The sequence below is a fragment of the Macaca mulatta genome, chromosome 17, assembly GCF_049350105.2.
Source record: "Macaca mulatta isolate MMU2019108-1 chromosome 17, T2T-MMU8v2.0, whole genome shotgun sequence".
NCBI classification, from domain to species: domain Eukaryota; kingdom Metazoa; phylum Chordata; class Mammalia; order Primates; family Cercopithecidae; genus Macaca; species Macaca mulatta.
The window spans coordinates 9,085,337-9,097,436 of record NC_133422.1 but is presented as its reverse complement, the minus strand read 5'-3'; the positions used below and the strand labels follow the sequence as shown (position 1 = coordinate 9,097,436).

The 12,100-nt window shown below is 39.2% G+C and overlaps 1 protein-coding gene across 3 annotated transcripts in view; it reads right to left on the bottom strand.

Moving 5' to 3' along the window:
• MTUS2 (microtubule associated scaffold protein 2) overlaps positions 1-12,100 on the bottom strand; it is a 429,611-nt gene that overhangs the window by 305,474 nt on the left and 112,037 nt on the right. The gene's annotated exons all lie outside the window — the stretch shown is intronic.

Genomic DNA, 12,100 nt, shown 5'->3' with positions numbered 1-12,100 from the left:
AAGTATGAATATGATTATTATCGCTAATGACAGAATGAGAAATCAGGTTCTCATATGTATTTAAATTGGTTTAGAGAAAGGATATTTGTGCAAATTTCCTCATAGAATGGAGGCTCCTCCAGGTTAGACTTCTATGACCCATCTCCTGGGGCTCCTATGTGCTTCTGTAACCACAAGGCTGCAATCAGACTGAATTATCTGCACCTCTCCAACAGCATCTCTAGGCTGTAACTTCTGCCCAAAAATGTCCTCTACTCACTATCTGCCTGGATATTTCCAATGTATCCTACAAGGCTTATCTTCAGGAAGCTTCTTGACCTCCAACATAGTAAGACACTCCTCTCTCGTGCTCCTGGGCTACCCTCTATTTACCCTGATCCTGGCACTTGCCACACTGCATTCTGAAATAATTTCCACCTGTCTGTCTGCTCCACTGCATTGTAAGGTCAGGGTTCTCACTGCTGTATTCCAGTGCTTATCACACGATTGGTGCTCAACATTTGTGGACTGGGAAAAATATAAGTGGGTAAAGTTTGGTATCAATGTAATTCAGTTTTCTATGTTTTAATTTCCTCAAATAATCACACATTAATATATTTTATGCTAATGACAAATTTAGTTCAGAATAAGAATGTAAATTTGTCTCTGCTGGTGGAAGGGGTCAGGGGACCCCTGAGGCTACTTCTGTACCCCTCCTAATATCTAGTGCACACTGACACCAATTTTTGTAAGCAGGTATACCAGTGATCTAGAAATAGAATGCCAGGCATGGGATGAGCATAAGCATATACTTTGCTGCATTTTCAAGTATCACCTGCAGACATAGGATCATTTGCATATGCCTGCTTCCCATCAGGGAAGCCTTCTTGAATGTCCACCAGATGAGCTCCCTTGAAAATACAGTTAATGACTAGTCACCACGCTCAAAAGAGGAAGAGGTGATTTTCTAGTGATCGGTGTTTCCTAATCACCTACCAGAGAACTGGGGCAGGCAGAGGTGAAAATGAATGAACAAATACCTTTCGGTGGTGATCTTCAGGCCAGTAAGCCCTCTTATCATCACTTAGGATGAGGAACAATTTGTTCAGAACACCACCAAACACTAGCAACTTGGTTTCCTACAAAAGGAAGACATGCCAGAAATAACTTCAGCATTTAGCACGGATTTCTGTTCTCCTTCACTACTCTGGCATGCTGTCTGACAGGACGTGGGACTGCAGAGAAGCCAACCTCACAGCAAAGTCATGCTTGCATTGGCCACAACTGTTTGTAAGCAGTGCCAGAAAATACGGTGTTGCTTAGCCCCGAGATTCTTCAGGAGCAGGTTACCCCTATGAGAAGATCACCTTCCCATCCTGTGGGCAGCCACCTCTTCATGGCTTATTCCTGAAAGTCTGAAGACTCAAAATTTAATGTTTTTCTTCATTTATTCCTAAATAAAGACGTTCTCCTCATGTAAGAAACTGCTTATTTTGACGAAATCAGGAGAGATTTTATGCATATATTCATAAATAAATTAAATCTCTCTATGTTGATGAAGAAAAGTTAAAAATTTAAAGTGACATCTGTAGCAGCCCTCAGCACAGTTTCCCATCCATGAAAACTCAGAGAAAGAAGAAAACTCTCAACGCTGACAACCATGACGTGATGACAACCTTGTGTTTCGATCAAAGGTTTGCAAAAACGTTGCTGACTACAGGGCAGGTGACGATTAATGGAGGAAAACCAATCCTGGAAACACTGGCTGATGGAGAGCTCACCAAAGGAAGGGGAGGATACTTATTCCTCTCTGCCCATGCGCCTGCTGTCTCAGAGACCCAGGATCAGTACCAACCAGAAGTCTAAGAGCACAAGAATGAGGAATCATGGCACAAAAGGATGAGTGGTAAGTGTTTAAACCAGTTAAAACAAATATGTCTCTAAATAATCATTGCATATTTTCGCAAAACAGTGCCATTTCTTTATGATGTAAGAAAATGCAATAATTACCTAGATCTGAAATCACGAAGACCAAAGAGTAGAGTGAAGATAATGAGATAGTAAAAGGGTACAAAATTCTTTGTCTCAAATTGGACTAACTCAATAACGTGAACAAAGTCCATAAACAGATATTAAATTTAGTATTATATTAGATATTAGAATTTAGCATCATAATAAACATCTCAAATGGGGGGAAATGAATAGTTTTACATACTGTTTTAGAACCACTACCAAACCATTTATTATAAGTTAAAATGAAAGTCTTGCCTAACTGTGGCCCTAAGTTAATTTTAGATAGCTTAAAGATTTAAATATGAAGATGTTACTAGAGGAAAACAGAAATGTATGGTGTAAAGAAGAGCTTTCTGAGCATTATCCCAATGCAAAATCCAAGAAAGAAAAAATACAAATATGTAATCATGAGCTTGAGTTAACCGTTTTGTGCTTGCGCTTTCTCACTGTAAGATGGGGTATGATAAAATAACCTCTCATTAGGGTTGTCTGTGTGTCAGCGCATATGTGAATGCAGCTTATATGCATGAGTGCATGAGATAATACATGCAAAGTACCTAGCATAAGGCTGGGAACGTGGAAAACACTCAATGCATGTTAGTAAAGGAAAAAAAAAGGAGGAAACTGAATTTAACGTATTAACATAAACAGGTACTTACTCCATATCACTGGGGGCAAAGGGGAGAAACCAGCTTCCAAAGCAGTTGGGAGATCCGTTTTCTCTTAAAAAACTAAAATGACTCAGAAATTTACTATAATAATACCTTATTAAATAACTGATCATTTTTCACTCAATTTATTTAAAATATTATTCATATGGTGGTGGCTCATTTTCAGCATAGCTGCCTATGCAGTGGCATTTTAAAATGGCTTTATGTTGACTCTGGATGAGTTATTTGGAAAAAAACAGCTTTATTAAGAAATAATTTATCATAAATTTTACCCATATAAAGAATACAATGCAAATGTTTTTAGTACGTTTACAGAGTTGTGCGACCATCGCCATAAATAGTTTAGAACATTTTTGTCATTTCCAAAAGAAACCCTGCACTCATTAGTCTCCCCACTCTCGTCATCCATCTATTAATTTTTAATATAGTCCTTCCAGTAATATACTTGAGTTACAAACTTTATATTTATATGACTCAAATATAAATATTAAAATATATAAATATAATTTATATACATCTTTTATTTATATAAATAATATATAATATTTATATTATAGATTTCGTATTATAAAAGCATATGAGGATTCTGAGCAGATGGCAAAGTAGGAAGTACAGGAAATCTGCCTCCCCACCCAGACAACAATTACACTGGCAGAATCTGTCTGATGCAACTATTTTGGAACTCTGGAATCTACTGAAGGCTTGCAACTTCCAGGGGAAGGTGAGGATAGTAAATTGTAGTTAATTTTGGTCAATTTCACCTCTAAGCACAGTAGCAGGTACCTGTCCCCCACTCCCCAGCCCCACAGCGGGCAGTTGTGCGCGTTCCTAGAGTAATCTGAACACAACTTGCAGGAGATGGAGTAAAAGGACCCTGTCTTCCAAATGTCAAGGATCTGTGCTCCACTCCTATTACTTCTTCTTATCACAGAGGCACAGAAAAAGAGGCACTGATGTTCCACCTCCTCCCTATGTTGTCCCCCCTCCAGCTTATGCTGAAGTAACTTCCAAAGGATTGAAAGGCCAATGCCTTTTTCTTTTAACCTCTTTCATTATTTTCTCTTTTGGGAGGTAAACATTGAAGATTAGGACATTCAACTGCAACCATATATATGCGTACATTAGAAATTCAGAGCACATGTTCAAGAGAAGGTGCAGGCTCAGAAAATACCTGAGACGACCTTAAGTTTATACCTCAGGCTGACCCCTGGCACCAAGACAGCCAACAACAGTCAAAAAAACCAAAACCAAAACCAACCAAACCAAAAATAGCAAAACCTAAGGAAGGGAGAGAATCCAACTTACAGAATGACCATATTATTAAATGAAAATATCCAATTTTCTACAAAAATCACAAGGCACACAAGAAAACAGAAAAGTAGGGCCCATTCAAAGGACAAATTAAAACAGAAACTGTCCCTGAAAAAGACCTGATGGCAAATCTTCTAGACAAAGACCTTAATTTAAAACAACTGTCTTAAAGATGCTGAGAAAAACTAAACGATGACATGGAAAAGTCAAGAAACAATTTATGAACAAAATGAAAACATCAGAAATAGAAACCTAAAAAGAAATTTAAAAAAAAAAAAGATATTCTGGAGCTGAAAAGTACAAGAACTGAAATTTAAAAATTTAAAAATTCACTAGAGGGATTCAAAGGCAGATTTGAGCAGGCAAAAAAAAGAACCAGTGAACTCGAAGCCAGGATAATGGAAATTATTAAGTCTGAGGAATAGAAAGAAAAAGACTGGCTGGGCATGGTGGCTCGCACCTGTAATCCCAGCACTTTGGGAAGCTGAGGGGGGTGGAACACAAGGTCAGGAATTTGAGACCAACCTGGCCAACATGGTAAAATCCCATCTCCACTAAAGATACAAAAAAAAAAAAAAAAAATTAACCAGGCATGGTGGCATGCACCTGTAATCTCAGCTACTTGGGAGGCTGAGGCAGGAGAATCACTTGAACCTGGGAGGTAGAGGTTGTGAGCCAAGATCGTGCCATTGCACTCCAGCCTGGGCAACAGGGCGTCTCAAAAAAAAAAAAAAAAGAAGAAGAAGAAGAAGAAGAAGAGAAAAGACTGAAGAAAACTAAAGAGCTCTAAGGGACTTGTGGGATACCATCAAGTCAACCAACAATACACTGTGGTAGTCTTAGGAAAAAAGGGAAAAAGATAGAATATATGAAGAAATAATGGCCAAAAATCCCCCAAATTTGGTGAAAAACATGAATATAAACATCCAAGAAGCATGGAGATAGGATGAGCATGGAAGCAGGATGCACTCAAAAAGGCCCACACCAAGAAACAGTATAATAAACTGTTAAAAGACAGAGATAATTTTGAAAGCAGTAAGACATAAATAGTTACATACTAGGGATCCTCAATAAGATTATCAGCAGATTTCACATCAGGAACTCTGGAGGCCAGAAGGCAGTGGGCTGATACAGTCAATGTGAAAAAAGAAAAAAACCCGTCAACCAAAAGTTCTTATAAGGATACAGGAGAAAAAAACAAAATGTTTTTCCTCTGTTTAACCACTCACAATCAACACAACACAGAATACTTCATCTCTGACTACTAAATTGTGTGGAGATTTCTCTCTACCAGCAACCAATCAATTCTTCAGCAGACACTAAATGGGTATCCTTCAATTCCATTCCGATACTACCTACCCAGCAATAACGTCACATCCCACAGGTTGAGGCTTACTTAGTCCCACAAGACTGGCTTCCATATCAGATGCCAGTCGCCAGGTACTAGGTTGCCACATATACTTCTGACCGAGGGTTCATGATATGCTCCTTGGGTTTTGATTAATTTGCTAGAGTGGCCCACAAAACTCGGTACAAAAGATACGTATGAATAGCCAGATGGAAGAGATGTATAGGGTGAAGTAAGGGAGAAGGGGTACAGAACTTCCATGTCCTCTTTGGGCCAGCCAACCTCTAGGCATCTCCATGTGTTCAGCTATCCAGAAACTCCCTGAGACCATTCCTTTTGGACTTTTATGGAGATTTCATTATATAAGCATGACTGATTTAATCATTAGTCACTGGCGATCAACTCAACCTTTGGCCCTTCTCCCCTCCCCAGAGGCTGCAGGGTAGGACTTAAAGTCCCAACCTCCTGATGAAGACTTGGTCATTCAGGTGACCAGCCACTACCTGAAGCTATCTCAGACACCACCAGCAACTTGTCATCTCATTAACAAGCAAAAGACCCTCTTATTGCTCAGGAGATTCCAAGGATTTTAGGAGTTATATGCCAGGAAACAGGGACAATGACCAAATATATATTTCACAATATCACAATTCTATATCTGGCAAAACTGTCCTTTAAAAGTGAGGGAGAAAGATATTCCCAAATAAACAAAAGTTGAGGGAGTTTGTTCCGAATCAACAGACATGCCCTGCAAGAAATGCTAAAAGGAAAGCAGGTTGAAATGAAAGGACACTAGACAGTAACTTAAAGCCATATGAAGAAATAAATATCTCATTAAAGGTAGTAACATGGGCAATCATAAAAGCTAGTATTACTGTAACAATGATGCATAACTCAACTTTTTGTTTTCTATGGGACTTAAGAGTCTAATACAATTTTTTAAAAGCAATTATTAGTCTAAAAGCTAGTTTTATCATAACTTTGGTTGGTAACTCATTTTTCCTACATATTTAAGAGACCTCAAGTCAGGAGCCTGGCCAAAATGGTGAAACCCTTTTAGTCTCTACTAAAAATATAAAAATTAGCCAGGCGTGGTGGCAGATGCCTGTAATCCCAGCTAGTCGGGAGGCTAAGGCAGGAGAATTGCTTGAACTCTGGAGGCGGAGGTTGCAGTGAGCCAAGACCGTGCCATCGCACTCGAGCCTGGGTGACAACAGTGCAACTCTCAAAAAACAACAAAAAAAAGTGTAATACAGAAGGAAGATATATATAACAATTATAAACATTTAAGCATCTAGTAACAGACCATCAAATATATGAAGCAAAAATTGATGGAACTGAAAAAAGAAATTGTTCTACAGTAATAGTGGGAGACTTCAATACCCCATTCTCAATAACCTACAGGAAACCCAGAGGGAAGATAAGTAAAGAAATAGAGAACTTGGACAAAACAATAAACCAACTAGATTTATACAGACTACTCTACCCAACAACAGAATTCACATTCTTTTCAAGCGCACATGGGAAAATTTACAACCTAGACATATACTAGACCTCAAAGTAAGCTTCAATAGATTTTAAAAGATAGATTACAAATTTTCTTCTCTTACTACAACCAGATGACACTAGAAATCAATAACAGAAGGAAATTGAAAATTCAAACATTTGTGGAAATTAAACAGCACACTCTTAAACAACCAATGAATCAAAAGAGAAATCACAAGGGCAATTAGAAAATAAATAGAGACAAATAAAAATAAAAATACAACATAACAAAACTTAGGGAATAAGCAAAAGCAGTGCTAAAGGGCAAATCTGTAGCCATATTTGCTTACAATAAACAACATGAAAGACCTTAAATCAACAACCTAATGTTACAATTTAAGGAACTTGAATGAGAAGAAAAATTAAACCCAAAGCTAATACAGGAAGGAAATAATATAGAGTAGAGGTAAATGAAATAAAGAATAAGAAAATAGTAGAGAAAATCAATAAAACCAAAAGCTGTTTCTTTGTAAAGATCAACAAATTGACAAACATTTAGCTGGAGGACATACACTTCCTAATTTCAAGACTTACTACAAATCCCCAGTAATCAAATCAGTGTGGTATTGCAAAATTATAGACATACAGACCCATGAAGTAGAATAAAGAATCCAAAAATAAACCCTCACATTTACGGTCAAATGATTTTAACAAGGTGCCATGACTATTCAATGCCATGACTATTCAAGGGGGGCAGGGCGGGGGCGGGAAATCATTTCAACAAATGATACTTGGAAAACTGGATATCTCCATGCAAAACAACAAAGTTGGGCCTTTATCTAACATATACAAAAATTAATTCAAAATGGATCAACCATCTAAACATAAAAACTAAAACTATAAAGCTCTTAGAAGAAAACAGGACAAAAGCTTCACCACACTGGATTTGGCAATGATTTCTTGGATATGACACTGAAAGCACAGACAATAAAAGAAAACAATCTGAGCACTTCTGAAAATTTTAAAAATTTGTATATCAAAAACCATTACCAACAGAGTAAAAAGGCAACCCACAGAATAAGAGAAAATATTTGCAAATTGCGTATCTGATAAGGGATTAATATCCAGAATACCCACAAAACTCCTGAAACTCAATAACAAAAAACAAACAATCCAATTCAAAAACAGGCAAAGGACTGGAGGAGACAGTTCTCCAAAGAAGATATACAAATGGCCAATAATCATATGAAAAGGTGCTCAACCTCACTAATCATTATGGAAATTAAATCAAAACTATAATGAGATAGCACCTCACAACCATTAGTATGGCTACTATTAAGAAAAAAAAAAAAACATAAAATAACAAGTGTTGGCAAGAATGTGGAGAAACTGGAACCCTCGTGCACTTGTGAAGATGTAAAATGGTACAGCTGCTATGGAAAACAGTATGGCAGCTCCTCAAAAAATTAAAAATAGAATTACCACATGATCCAGCAATTCTACTTCTGGATATATACTCAAAAGAACTGAAAGCAGGGTCCTAAAAAGATATTTGTAACCCCATGTTCACAGTGGTATTAATCTCAGTAGCTAAAATGTGGAAGCAACCAAAATGTCCATTCACAAATGAATGGATAAACAAAATATGCTCTATGCATACAATAGAATATTATTCAGACTTAAAAAGAATGGAAATTCTAACAGATGCTACAACATTAACGAACCCTGAGGACATTATATAAGTGAAATAAGTCAGTCACAAAAAAACTAATACCGTATGATTCCAATTATACGAGGTATCTAGAGTGGTCAAATTCATTGAGACAGAAAGCAGAATTGTGGTTTCCAGGGGCTGGAGGGTTGGGGGAAATGGGGAGTTATTGTTTAATGGATACAGAGTTTCAGTTCTGTGAGATGAAAAGAGTTCTGTGGATGGGTGGTGGTAATAGTTGCAAAACAATGTGAATGTACTTACTGCCACTGAACTGTACACTTAATCGTTAAGACGGCAAATTTTGTCATGTGCATTTTACCACAATAAAAAACATGGGGAAAAAGCTATAGAAAGCTTAATTAGGATTTTGAATGCAATGACAGTAATTTATAGAAGAATTTGAAGAGAATGGGAATCTTCATAACGTTGAGTCACCCAGGATCAGGCTGTATCTCTCCAGGTTAAGTTCTATTCCTTCAATAAAGTTTTTACTTTACCCCATGAAAAAGAAAAGTATATGTATGTGTGTATACACCATGCACATGCACCCACACAGACACACACATATACAAGTATATGAAACGTACTCATTCCTGAGTTCTGGAGTCATGTCAATATTTGGGCTGAAACCTGGATGCACTACTTACCAGCAGTGTCATCTTGGGAGGTCATTTAACTGCTCTGCTTCTCATCAGTAAAATAGAGCAAATAATACCTGCCTCACAGACTTGTGGTCAAGATTTTTAAAATGGGAAATCAGCACTAAATGCTAGTGCAGCTCCACAACACGTAAGGATTCAATCAAAATCATGTCATCATCAATGTCTCTGGATGGTAGAATTAGGGATGACTTTTATTTGATACTGGGCACAAACTGGTGCTTTCCAAACTCTCCACAGTGAACATGTGTTGCTTTCATGATGAAATAAGACAACTAAACATTGTTTAAAGCCGTCTAGAGGGATGGCTAAGTCAAGTGGAGGTGAGCAGGAAGCCAGGCTTCTTTAGCTAAAGAGTGCAGCCTCTCATCTTTCAGAGCGTTAATCCCTGTAGCTGCCAGCAGGCTTGGACCAGCCCTTGATGCTGACCTACAGATGTCTCAAGCTGTCCTGTTTCCTTGTGGAACAAGACAATGCCTCGGCCCCACCATTGCCACACCACATGAAGGCAGCTGTCTGCCCATGTCAAGTCCTCCTGAGCTAGGCCTCAATGGCCCCCGCCTGCTGTCTGGGATCTGGTTGGCAGCACTGGCTGCTGTCTTAGGGGTAACATCATTCCAGCCAGGAGGTAAGCAGGGCATTTCTAAGTCAGCTGTCTCACATCCAGTATGGTCAAGACCATCAGCTTTTGAGTCAGTAAGACCAGGGTTCAAAACCAGGTTCTGTTAATCTCCAAAACCTCTAGGGCTCTGCTTCTCTTAACTACAAACTAAGGATGACAGCTACCTCTGTGACTATAAAGAGATTAGCTCAAGACCTGGCATGTCGTAAGAAGGTAAGAAGACTTTAAAACATCATCATGCTTCTCATTCAAGACATCTCCATGATAGACACAAGGAATATCATTTTAGACCAGTGAAAAACACTGACCCATTGAATCTTCCGTCAATTCCATTCAACACCTATGTGAGGACCTCCTGAGTGCCAGGCTCAGCTGAAGGCACTTGGGATACATCAGTGAATAAAAGGGATGAGGACCTCTCCCTTACTGGAACAGAGGGAGATGAATAATAATCAATACACATAGAAATAAATAGGCCGGGCACAGTGGCTCACGCCTGTAATCCCAGCACTTTGGGAGGCTGAGGCAGGTGGATCACGAGGTCAAGAGATCGAGACCATCCTGGCCAACATGGTGAAACCCCATCTCTACTAAAAATACAAAAATTAGCTGGGTGTGGTGGTGCGTGCCTACAGTCCCAGCTACCCAGGAGGCTGAGGCAGGAGAATCGCTTGAACCCGGGAGGTGGAGGTTGCAGTGAGCCGAGATGGCGCCATTGCACTCCGGCCTGGCGACAGAGCAAGGCTCCGTCTCAAAAATATAAAATAAATAAATGAAGTATGTATAGAAATTGAATACACATAATGAATAAGTGTGCTAGAGGTGAAAAGTGCAAGAAAAAAAAGAAGAGGGCTGAGTGTGCAGAGGCAGAAGGCAAAGGCTGTCACGTCATTAATGTGAGTAGTCGAGCAGGCCTCACTGGGAAGGTGAGATTGGGCAAAGGCCAGAAGGAAGAATTATCTGGGACAAGCATCTGAGGCCTCAAGCAAGGGTGAGCCCACTGTGTGGGCTGAAGGAAGAGCAAGGACGCTGGAATGGCTTGAGCAGAGTGAGGAGGGGAAGCAGAGGAAGCATCAGGGAAGAATGGGACCTTTATTCTGAGTCAAAGAAAGAGCTGGAGATTTCCGAGTGGAGAGAAACTTGATCTGAGTTAAATGTGATAATTAACAACATACTCAAAATCTACACATAGTCTTGCTCCCTTCAGTAAGGGCGTCCAAGGCATGACCAAATCCTCTCTCTTCTTGGACTCACTCCATTCTCTCCTCCATATGACCAAGACAAAACCTTAACCTGGCTCGTTCAACCTGTGGCTAAGCAAAGTTCTTGGCTAGAAAGCACTCTGAAAACACAAAGGGTGAAGGCTCCATGACAGCAATGATTGACAAACAGCAGTAAGGCCTCCCCAGTATCGAGAAAGTCTTGGGGTTTCTCCTAAGTGTAAAAATAAAACTAATCCTCAATGTTCTGACCTTAATGGACCGAGAACCCTCACCTCACCCCACCTCCACCATTCTTTTCTGAAGAGAGACTATGTTCTGCTTCACAAAGATAGCCCAAGCCCAACACTGCACACCCTACTCAAGCACTGAGGCTGCCCCTGAGAACCAGCATTCTGGGCACAGGCAGTTCCTTACCAGCCATGACTCATTTTGTTGTCCTTTCACTCACAATCACATCTCATCACTAAAGTAAAAAGTAATCTTTAGAATTGATTCCTCCTATCATTACGCATTCCATGCATGCAACAAAATATCACACATACCCCATAAATATGAACAAATATGATGTACCAACAAAAAAAAACTACAAAGTAAAAATGAGTTTGAAAATGGAAAGGAAACAGTCATCTTTACTAACGAGGCTGAATCTCTTTGTTTAAACAACAATGATATGAAGAAGACGAGGTAGATCTGCGTGGGAAATGTATTTGAAGTGGAAAGGCCGCCATCCAGTCTTTTGCACAGGGAATCCGGCCTTCAGGAAACGTTGCCATCATGAACCCAAATGTTCTGTTTTGTAACTCCAGTTATGAAAAACAGACCAGCTTACAGAATCTGGACCCTGGCCCAATGACAGAAAAAAGAATTACAGTTCTCTAAAATAAAAGAGCTAAATGACAGCCAGTCCTTTCTGAATCTGGAATGTCATTCCAGATGGAAAAGGAAAAAAAAAAAAAAAAAAAGACTGCCAGGGGAAAGGAGTTCCATTCCAATACTTGAATATATGAGTAATCATGGTACTAAATATTTCTAAACTAGAGAAAGTGCACGGAGTGTCCGCAATTCCACAGAAACG